The sequence below is a fragment of the Salvelinus alpinus genome, chromosome 19 (genome assembly GCF_045679555.1).
Source record: "Salvelinus alpinus chromosome 19, SLU_Salpinus.1, whole genome shotgun sequence".
Lineage (NCBI taxonomy): Eukaryota > Metazoa > Chordata > Actinopteri > Salmoniformes > Salmonidae > Salvelinus > Salvelinus alpinus.
This window is the reverse complement of record NC_092104.1, coordinates 50484849-50495101: the sequence shown is the minus strand read 5'-3', so window position 1 is coordinate 50495101 and position 10253 is coordinate 50484849.

The following is a 10253-nucleotide window of genomic DNA, read 5'->3' as shown; positions in this document are numbered from 1 at the left end:
TTGAGTATCTGGAGCATCAGCATTTGTGTGTTCGATTATAGGCTCAAAATGGCCAGAAACAAAGGCTTTCTTCTGAAACTCGTCAGTCTATTCTTGTTCTGAGAAATGAAGGCTATGCGAGAAATTGCCAAGAAACTGAAGATCTCGTACAACGCTGTGTACTACTCCCTTCACAGAACAGCGCAAACTGGCTCTAACCAGAATATAAAGAGTGGGAGACCCAGGTGCACAACTAAACAAGAGGACAAGTACATTAGAGTGTCTAGTTTGAGAAACAGACGCCTCACAAGTCCTCAACTGGCAGCTTCATTAAATAGTACCTGCAAAACACCAGTCTCAACGTCAACAGTGAAGAGGCGACTCCGGGATGCTGGCCTTTTAGGCAGAGTTGGTAAGAAAAAGACATATATCAGACTGGCCAATATAAAGAAAAGATTAAGATGGGCAAAAGAACACAGACACTGGACAGAGGAACTGCGTTTGATGTATTTGATACCATTCTAAGAATTCCGCTCTTCCACTCCAGCCATTACCTCAAGCCACTAACCTCCTGTGCAACTAGCAGGTTGTAGTTGTAGTGTTTACAAAACGATATTCTGCCCCATATATTCTATAATGTTTCCATAAAGCTAACATGGCTTCAACACTCTCATTAGTGTCCTTTTTTAGCGTTAACTTTTGAGAGACAGCTAAGTTAGCTTAGCTAGCCAAAGTAAGAGGACCTATCCAGAGATGTCATGACAAACTAAATCTGAAAACGGAGGGCTTCATGTTTATATAGCCTGCTACATGCAATACCACGAGGGGTCATACATGTACCATCCCTTCTTTATATGGTGCATGTACTGTATGCATGCCCTTCAGAAACCCCAAAACATGATTGTCATCCAGCAAAATGTTTCCTAGGAATCTTTCTAGTCAGACTGATAAAATAGAACTTAGATATTGGGCTTGTATGACAATTATTTTACAACATGAAGGTTAGGTGAGGGTTTTCTCTTGTGTGTTCTACTCTGTTTTAGCAAGAGGGCTCCAAAATTTAAAGGATCTATGACATGTAAAGAGGTAAGGTTTATAATATGGTGTGGTTTTGTTTAAACTATATTGGCATGTAATTGTATGATGATGCCATGTATCTTTCAATATTATTTTAATATCTTAATCTCTTAATGTCTGTAAAACTATTCTATGACACTCCCCCCTTTGGAATTATTCTTAGGACAGAACATGGACACAATTCAATTGGGATCAAGAAGGAGGTAAGAATTTGTTGTAGGATTGCTGCATTTTAAGTTGAATTACACCCACATGACAGTCAATACAAACTGAAATCCATAAGCATACAAATTACATCTAAATTGTCTTTGGTGAGATGGTTTTGGTCATGGGTGGTCCTGCCCGTTACTTTGCTTCAGTCAGGGGGTAGCCAATCTATGAAAGGGGAGTTGAGGCTGACAGCAAAGTAGGCACATAACTATTACATTTACATTTAAGTCATTTAGCAGACGCTCTTATCCAGAGCGACTTACAAATTGGTGCATTCACCTTATGACATCCAGTGGAACAGCCACTTTACAATAGTGCATCTAAATCTTTTAAGGGGGGGGGGGTGAGAAGGATTACTTTATCCTATCCTAGGTATTCCTTAAAGAGGTGGGGTTTCAGGTGTCTCCGGAAGGTGGTGATTGACTCCGCTGTCCTGGCGTCGTGAGGGAGTTTGTTCCACCATTGGGGGGCCAGAGCAGCGAACAGTTTTGACTGGGCTGAGCGGGAACTGTACTTCCTCAGTGGTAGGGAGGCGAGCAGGCCAGAGGTGGATGAACGCAGTGCCCTTGTTTGGGTGTAGGGCCTGATCAGAGCCTGGAGGTACTGAGGTGCCGTTCCCCTCACAGCTCCGTAGGCAAGCACCATGGTCTTGTAGCGGATGCGAGCTTCAACTGGAAGCCAGTGGAGAGAGCGGAGGAGCGGGGTGACGTGAGAGAACTTGGGAAGGTTGAACACCAGACGGGCTGCGGCGTTCTGGATGAGTTGTAGGGGTTTAATGGCACAGGCAGGGAGCCCGGCCAACAGCGAGTTGCAGTAATCCAGACGGGAGATGACAAGTGCCTGGATTAGGACCTGCGCCGCTTCCTGTGTGAGGCAGGGTCGTACTCTGCGGATGTTGTAGAGCATGAACCTACAGGAACGGGCCACCGCCTTGATGTTAGTTGAGAACGACAGGGTGTTGTCCAGGATCACGCCAAGGTTCTTAGCGCTCTGGGAGGAGGACACAATGGAGTTGTCAACCGTGATGGCGAGATCATGGAACGGGCAGTCCTTCCCCGGGAGGAAGAGCAGCTCCGTCTTGCCGAGGTTCAGCTTGAGGTGGTGATCCGTCATCCACACTGATATGTCTGCCAGACATGCAGAGATGCGATTCGCCACCTGGTCATCAGAAGGGGGAAAGGAGAAGATTAGTTGTGTGTCGTCTGCATAGCAATGATAGGAGAGACCATGTGAGGTTATGACAGAGCCAAGTGACTTGGTGTATAGCGAGAATAGGAGAGGGCCTAGAACAGAGCCCTGGGGGACACCAGTGGTGAGAGCACGTGGTGAGGAGACAGATTCTCGCCACGCCACCTGGTAGGAGCGACCTGTCAGGTAGGACGCAATCCAAGCGTGGGCCGCGCCGGAGATGCCCAACTCGGAGAGGGTGGAGAGGAGGATCTGATGGTTCACAGTATCGAAGGCAGCCGATAGGTCTAGAAGGATGAGAGCAGAGGAGAGAGAGTTAGCTTTAGCAGTGCGGAGCGCCTCCGTGATACAGAGAAGAGCAGTCTCAGTTGAATGACTAGTCTTGAAACCTGACTGATTTGGATCAAGAAGGTCATTCTGAGAGAGATAGCGGGAGAGCTGGCCAAGGACGGCACGTCAAGAGTTTTGGAGAGAAAAGAAAGAAGGGATACTGGTCTGTAGTTGTTGACATCGGAGGGATCGAGTGTAGGTTTTTTCAGAAGGGGTGCAACTCTCGCTCTCTTGAAGACGGAAGGGACGTAGCCAGCGGTCAGGGATGAGTTGATGAGCGAGGTGAGGTAAGGGAGAAGGTCTCCGGAAATGGTCTGGAGAAGAGAGGAGGGGATAGGGTCAAGCGGGCAGGTTGTTGGGCGGCCGGCCGTCACAAGATGCGAGATTTCATCTGGAGAGAGAGGGGAGAAAGAGGTCAGAGCACAGGGTAGGGCAGTGTGAGCAGAACCAGCGGTGTCGTTTGACTTAGCAAACGAGGATCGGATGTCGTCGACCTTCTTTTCAAAATGGTTGACGAAGTCATCTGCAGAGAGGGAGGAGGGGGGGGGAGGAGGATTCAGGAGGGAGGAGAAGGTGGCAAAGAGCTTCCTAGGGTTAGAGGCAGATGCTTGGAATTTAGAGTGGTAGAAAGTGGCTTTAGCAGCAGAGACAGAAGAGGAAAATGTAGAGAGGAGGGAGTGAAAGGATGCCAGGTCCGCAGGGAGGCGAGTTTTCCTCCATTTTCGCTCGGCTGCCCGGAGCCCTGTTCTGTGAGCTCGCAATGAGTCGTCGAGCCACGGAGCGGGAGGGGAGGACCGAGCCGGCCTGGAGGATAGGGGACATAGAGAGTCAAAGGATGCAGAAAGGGAGGAGAGGAGGGTTGAGGAGGCAGAATCAGGAGATAGGTTGGAGAAGGTTTGAGCAGAGGGAAGAGATGATAGGATGGAAGAGGAGAGAGTAGCGGGGGAGAGAGAGCGAAGGTTGGGACGGCGCGATACCATCCGAGTAGGGGCAGTGTGGGAAGTGTTGGATGAGAGCGAGAGGGAAAAGGATACAAGGTAGTGGTCGGAGACTTGGAGGGGAGTTGCAATGAGGTTAGTGGAAGAACAGCATCTAGTAAAGATGAGGTCGAGCGTATTGCCTGCCTTGTGAGTAGGGGGGGAAGGTGAGAGGGTGAGGTCAAAAGAGGAGAGGAGTGGAAAGAAGGAGGCAGAGAGGAATGAGTCAAAGGTAGACGTGGGGAGGTTAAAGTCGCCCAGAACTGTGAGAGGTGAGCCGTCCTCAGGAAAGGAGCTTATCAAGGCATCAAGCTCATTGATGAACTCTCCGAGGGAACCTGGAGGGTGATAAATGATAAGGATGTTAAGCTTGAAAGGGCTGGTAACTGTGACAGCATGGAATTCAAAGGAGGCGATAGACAGATGGGTAAGGGGAGAAAGAGAGAATGACCACTTGGGAGAGATGAGGATCCCGGTGCCACCACCCCGCTGACCAGAAGCTCTCGGGGTGTGCGAGAACACGTGGGCGGACGAAGAGAGAGCAGTAGGAGTAGCAGTGTTATCTGTGGTGATCCATGAACTATCCTTCTTTCATGGAGCCAGGTGTGGACAGGATATGTAGTGCCTCTGTATATCCTAACTGAAGTATCCTCCTAGGATGGTGCTGCTTGCCCGAGCTGTGACAAGCTGAAGTGGCATATTGCAGGGTGATGCATGCACCTGAGTCTACCCTAGAGATGAAAAGTGTTCCTAAAAAAGAACAATTATGTTTTGCTTCATCCAGGTGGTAGTGAAGCAGCGTTTTGATCACCCAATGCTTGTTCTAAATCTCACCAACAAACATTAGAACAAATGGGGCCCACTATGAGATTTACTAACCTCATTTCATTGTTTATCTTCAGAAATGCTGAAGTATCTGAATGGTATTTGGAGGATGTTTTCCAGTGGCTTCAGCAGAATCAATTGAAGGACAACATCTCTCTTTTCCAATTTTTTTCAAATTTAAACACCTGTCAAAATGCCTGCTTTGTTTAACTGCCCAATATGCAACAAACGTTTCTTCTCCCTTATAAAACAGATTCGCCACATTGGTCTATATCACCAGAGTGAGCCAGTGTTCCTGTTTAACATGTGGACTTGGAGGTCGCATGAAAACCTGTAAATGCTTTGCATTTATACAGAAATCACAAAGATTTGCCCGAAAGATAGGTCTAATGGTTCTGTTATCCCTGTGTCTGACTTCATAGAGGAAGCCGTGGACGATGATGATCCTGATCTCGCTTGGCTGCCTGCAACTAATGTTATTGAGTCCGTGGACTGCGAAACTGAGGACCTGGTTAAAAGCCTTACGAGAAACCTCTGCCTTCATATGTTGAAGATCTGAGAGAAGCATTGTGTTCCTGTGACTGTGCAGAACAGTTTAGTGGAGGACCTTCATTCCATTTTTGATTCATTCCTGTCCCACTACAGCGAGGTCTTTAAATTCCACCTTCGGGAAGATTCATATCAATGTCGATGAGGGCAATGACTTGTCTGAGCTTTTAAACCAGACAAAGATTTTTGGAGAGTGTATGCGAAGCATCAGCACATAGTGGGTGCGGGAGCAATACTGCTGCGAAGAAATGGGAATGGCAAGACAGAGAGAGATACATCTGAGTGGTGATGAACAGGACAGAGCCAGTTTCCAATACATCCCACTACCTTATGTTTTGAAGAAGGTGGCCCAAAATGGAGATGTCTGGGCGAGCTTAAATGGAGAAGAACCTGCAAACTCTTAAATCTTGAATGATTTCACGGACAGGGATTCTTTTCAAGAGCAATCCTTTATTCTCGCAAAAGCAAATGGTCCGGCTTAATTTTTATATACAGTTGAAGTCGGAGTCATTAAAACTAGTTTTTCAACCACTGCACAAATTTCTTGATAACAAACTATAGTTTTGGCAAGTCGGTTAGGACATCTACTTTGGGCATGACACAAGTAATTTTTCCAACAATTATTTTTAGACAGATTATTTCTCTTATAATTCACTGTATCACAATTTACATACACTAAGTTGACTGTGCCTTTAAACAGCTTGAAAAATTCCAGAAAATGATGTCATGGCTTTAGAAGCTTCTGATAGGCTAATTGACATAATTTGAGTCAATTGGAGGTGTACCTGTGGATCTATTTCAAGGACTACCTTCAAACTCAGTGCCTCTTTGCTTGACATCATGGGAAAATCAAAAGAAATCAGCCAAGACCTCAGAAAAAAATTGGTGACCTCCACAAGTCTGGTTCATCCTTGGGAGCAATTTCCAAATGCCTGAAGGTACCATGTTCATCTGTACAAACAATAGTACGCAATTATAAACACCATGGGACCACGCAGCCATCATACCGCTCAGGAAGGAGACGCATTCTGTCTCCTAGAGATGAATGTACTTTGGTGCGAAAAGTGCAAATCAATCCCAGAACAACAGCAAAGGACCTTGTGAAGATGCTGGAGGAAACAGGTACAAAAGTATCTATATCCCCAGTAAAACGAGTACTACACTGCTCAAAAAAATAAAGGGAACACTTAAACAACACAATGTAACTCCAAGTCAATCACACTTCTGTGAAATCAAACTGTCCACTTATGAAGCAACACTGATTGACAATAAATTTCACATGCTGTTGTGCAAATGGAATAGACAACAGGTGGAAATTATAGGCAATTAGCAAGACACCCCCAATAAAGGAGTGGTTCTGCAGGTGGTGACCACAGACCACTTCTCAGTTCCTATGCTTCCTGGCTGATGTTTTGGTCACTTTTGAATGCTGGCGGTGCTTTCACTCTAGTGGTAGCATGAAACGGAGTCTACAACTCACACATGTGACTCAGGTAGTGCAGCTCATCCAGGATGGCACATCAATGCGAGCTGTGGCAAGAAGGTTTGCTGTGTCTGTCAGCGTAGTGTCCAGAGCATGGAGGCGCTACCAGGAGACAGGCCAGTACATCAGGAGACGTGGAGGAGGCCGTAGGAGGGCAACAACCCAGCAGCAGGACCGCTACCTCCGCCTTTGTGCAAGGAGGAGCAGGAGGAGCACTGCCAGAGCCCTGCAAAATGACCTCCAGCAGGCCACAAATGTGCATGTGTCTGCTCAAACGGTCAGAAACAGACTCCATGAGGGTGGTATGAGGGCCCGACGTCCACAGGTGGGGGTTGTGCTTACAGCCCAACACCGTGCAGGACGTTTGGCATTTGCCAGAGAACACCAAGATTGGCAAATTCGCCACTGGCGCCCTGTGCTCTTCACAGATGAAAGCAGGTTCACACTGAGCACATGTGACAGACGTGACAGAGTCTGGAGACGCCGTGGAGAACGTTCTGCTGCCTGCAACATCCTCCAGCATGACCGGTTTGGCGGTGGGTCAGTCATGGTGTGGGGTGGCATTTCTTTGGGGGGCCTCACAGCCCTCCATGTGCTCGCCAGAGGTAGCCTGACTGCCATTAGGTACCGAGATGAGATCCTCAGACCCCTTGTGAGACCATATGCTGGTGCGGTTGGCCCTGGGTTCCTCCTAATGCAAGACAATGCTAGACCTCATGTGGCTGGAGTGTGTCAGCAGTTCCTGCAAGAGGAAGGCATTGATGCTATGGACTGGCCCGCCCGTTCCCCAGACCTGAATCCAATTGAGCACATCTGGGACATCATGTCTCGCTCCATCCACCAACACCACGTTGCACAACAGACTGTCCAGGAGTTGGCGGATGCTTTAGTCCAGGTCTGGGAGAAGATCCCTCAGGATACCATCCACCACCTCATCAGGAGCATGCCCAGGCGTTGTAGGGAGGTCATACAGGCACGTGGAGGCCACACACACTACTGAGCCTCATTTTGACTTGTTTTAAGGACATTACATCAAAGTTAGATCAGCCTGTAGTGTGGTTTTCCACTTTAATTTTGAGTGTGACTCCAAATCCAGACCTCCATGGATTGATAAAATTGATAAATTTGATTTCCATTGATAATTTTTGTGTGATTTTGTTGTCTGCACATTCAACTATGTAAAGAAAAAAGTATTTAATAAGAATATTTCATTCATTCATTCATTCATGTTGTTTTAGTGTTCCCTTTATTTTTTTGAGCAGTGTATATCGACATATCCTGAAAGGCCGCTCAGCAAGGAAGGAGCCACTGTTCCAAAACTGCCATAAAAATGCCAGACTACGGTTTTCAACTGCACCTGGGGACAAAGATCGTACTTTTTGGAGAAATGTCCTCTGGTCTGATGAAACAAAAATATAACTGGTTGGCCATAATGACCATCATTATGTTTGGAGGAAAAAGGGGGAGGCTTGCAAGCCGAAGAGCACCATCCCAACCGTGAAGCACGGGGGTGGCAGCATCATGTTGTGGGGGTACTTTGCTGCAGGAGTGACTGGTGCACTTCACAAAATTGATGGCATCATGAGGTAGGAAAATTATATGGATATATTGAAGCAACATCTCAAGACATCAGTCAGGAAGTTAAAGCTTGGTTGCAAATGGGTCTTCCAAATGGACAATGACCCCAAGCATACTTCCAAAGTTGTGGAAAAATAGCTTAAGGACAACAAAGTCAAGGTCTTGGAGTGACCATCACAAAGCCCTGACCTCAATCCTATAGAAAATCTGTGGGCAGAACTGAAAAATTGTGTGCGAGCAAGGAGACCTACAAACCTGACTCACTTACACCAGCTCTGTCAGGAGGAATGGGCTAAAATTCACCCAACTTATGGGAATCTTGTGGAAGACTACCCGAAACGTTTGACCCATGTTAAACAATGTAAAGGCAATGCTACCAAATACTAATTGAGTGTATGTAAACTTCTGACCCACTGGGAATGTGATGAAAGAAATAAAAGCTGAAATAAATCATTCTCTATACTATTATTCTGACATTTCACATTCTTAAAATAAAGTGGTGATCCTAACTGACCTAAAACAGATTATTTTTTACTAGGATTAAATGTCAGGAATTGTGAAAAACTGAGTTTAAATGTATTTTGCTAAGGTGTATGTAAACTTCCGACTTCAACTGTAGATGAATTTGAAGTTGTTAATCCTCTTGGACCCAAAAAAGGAAAACACAGCTGTGTATTTCAAAATTTGCAATATTGAGTAGAAACACATATCCCAGCCTCAAAACATATACCTCTCCACCTTGATACAACACAAGATAATTCAGAAAGTAGTAACTTGTTACATTTACATTTACATTTAAGTCATTTAGCAGACGCTCTTATCCAGAGCGACTTACAAAGAAGTCTTCCAGCCTATGCTTGATGATATCAGGTTGTTGGAGACACCAGGTGTTTCTTTGGAGTACAACGGAGAAAGAAATGTATTTCGTGGCACCATTGCCACAATCTCCAATGACAACCTCTCTGCCCATGATGTTGCTGGTTTATCTAAGAACTTAAGTTCAGGAAGGACCTGTCGCTTTTGCACGGCAACCAAGGAAGGAATCTGTTCGAAGTTTACAGAGGGGAAGTTCACCATGCGTGACTCAACAAATTACAACTACCAACTGCAGGCAGCCAAAAAAAAAACAGAATTGTCCAGAGTCTATGATGTCAGAAGTCCATGCTGCTTCTCTGAGATGTCGTATGCACCTTTGCCCATTGTGTACTTATTTCCCCCTGATGTGATGCATGACTTCCTTGAGGGCATCATACCTGCAGTACTGAGGTTGGTGTTACATGAACTTTGGTGTTACAGGAACAAGAAAAAACAAATCACCATGGCCCGGCTAAATTATGGGATCAACAACTTCCCCTATGGCAACCACGGCAGATCATCCAGACCACCACCACTCTCGGAGCATGCTTTATGGACGAATGGGCATCTGAGAAATCCACCATCTTCAGATTACTTCCCCAAATCATTGGGACCCAAATAACCGCCTGTGATGCATGGGACGTGTACCTATTACGGAGAGAAATCGAGGACATTATCATGGCACCTACCATCAGGTCTTGGGTACCTTACCTGGAGGAGAAAATTGTGGCATTTCATGCTATTTTTCAAGGTCTTCCCAGACAAGCAAATACCAAAGATTTACTTTCTGATCCATTATCTCCGACTGCTGATAGCATATGGCCCACTTATTCATCTGTCGTGTATGCGCATTGAAGCAAAGCATCAGTATTTCAAGAGAATTGCACGTTATCTCCAATTACAAGAACATTGCAAAGACACTAGCCAAAAAACACCAGATGAGGCAATGCTGGGAGCAGTGAAACAACACATGCTTAGGAAGCACAGAGCCACTCTGCGAAGACACAAGAGATGTCCTAATTACATGCCATCCCGGTCTCTGACACTTGTGCTTTGCAGGCTAGATTTGGGGAGGATCTGATGCCTGACTGTCCATCACTGTAGATACCGTGTCATACAAAATTGGTGACTTTGAAGAACACTGGAATGCAATGGAGGCTCCTCAGAGGAGGAAGGGGAGGACCATCCTCAGTGAATTTCAT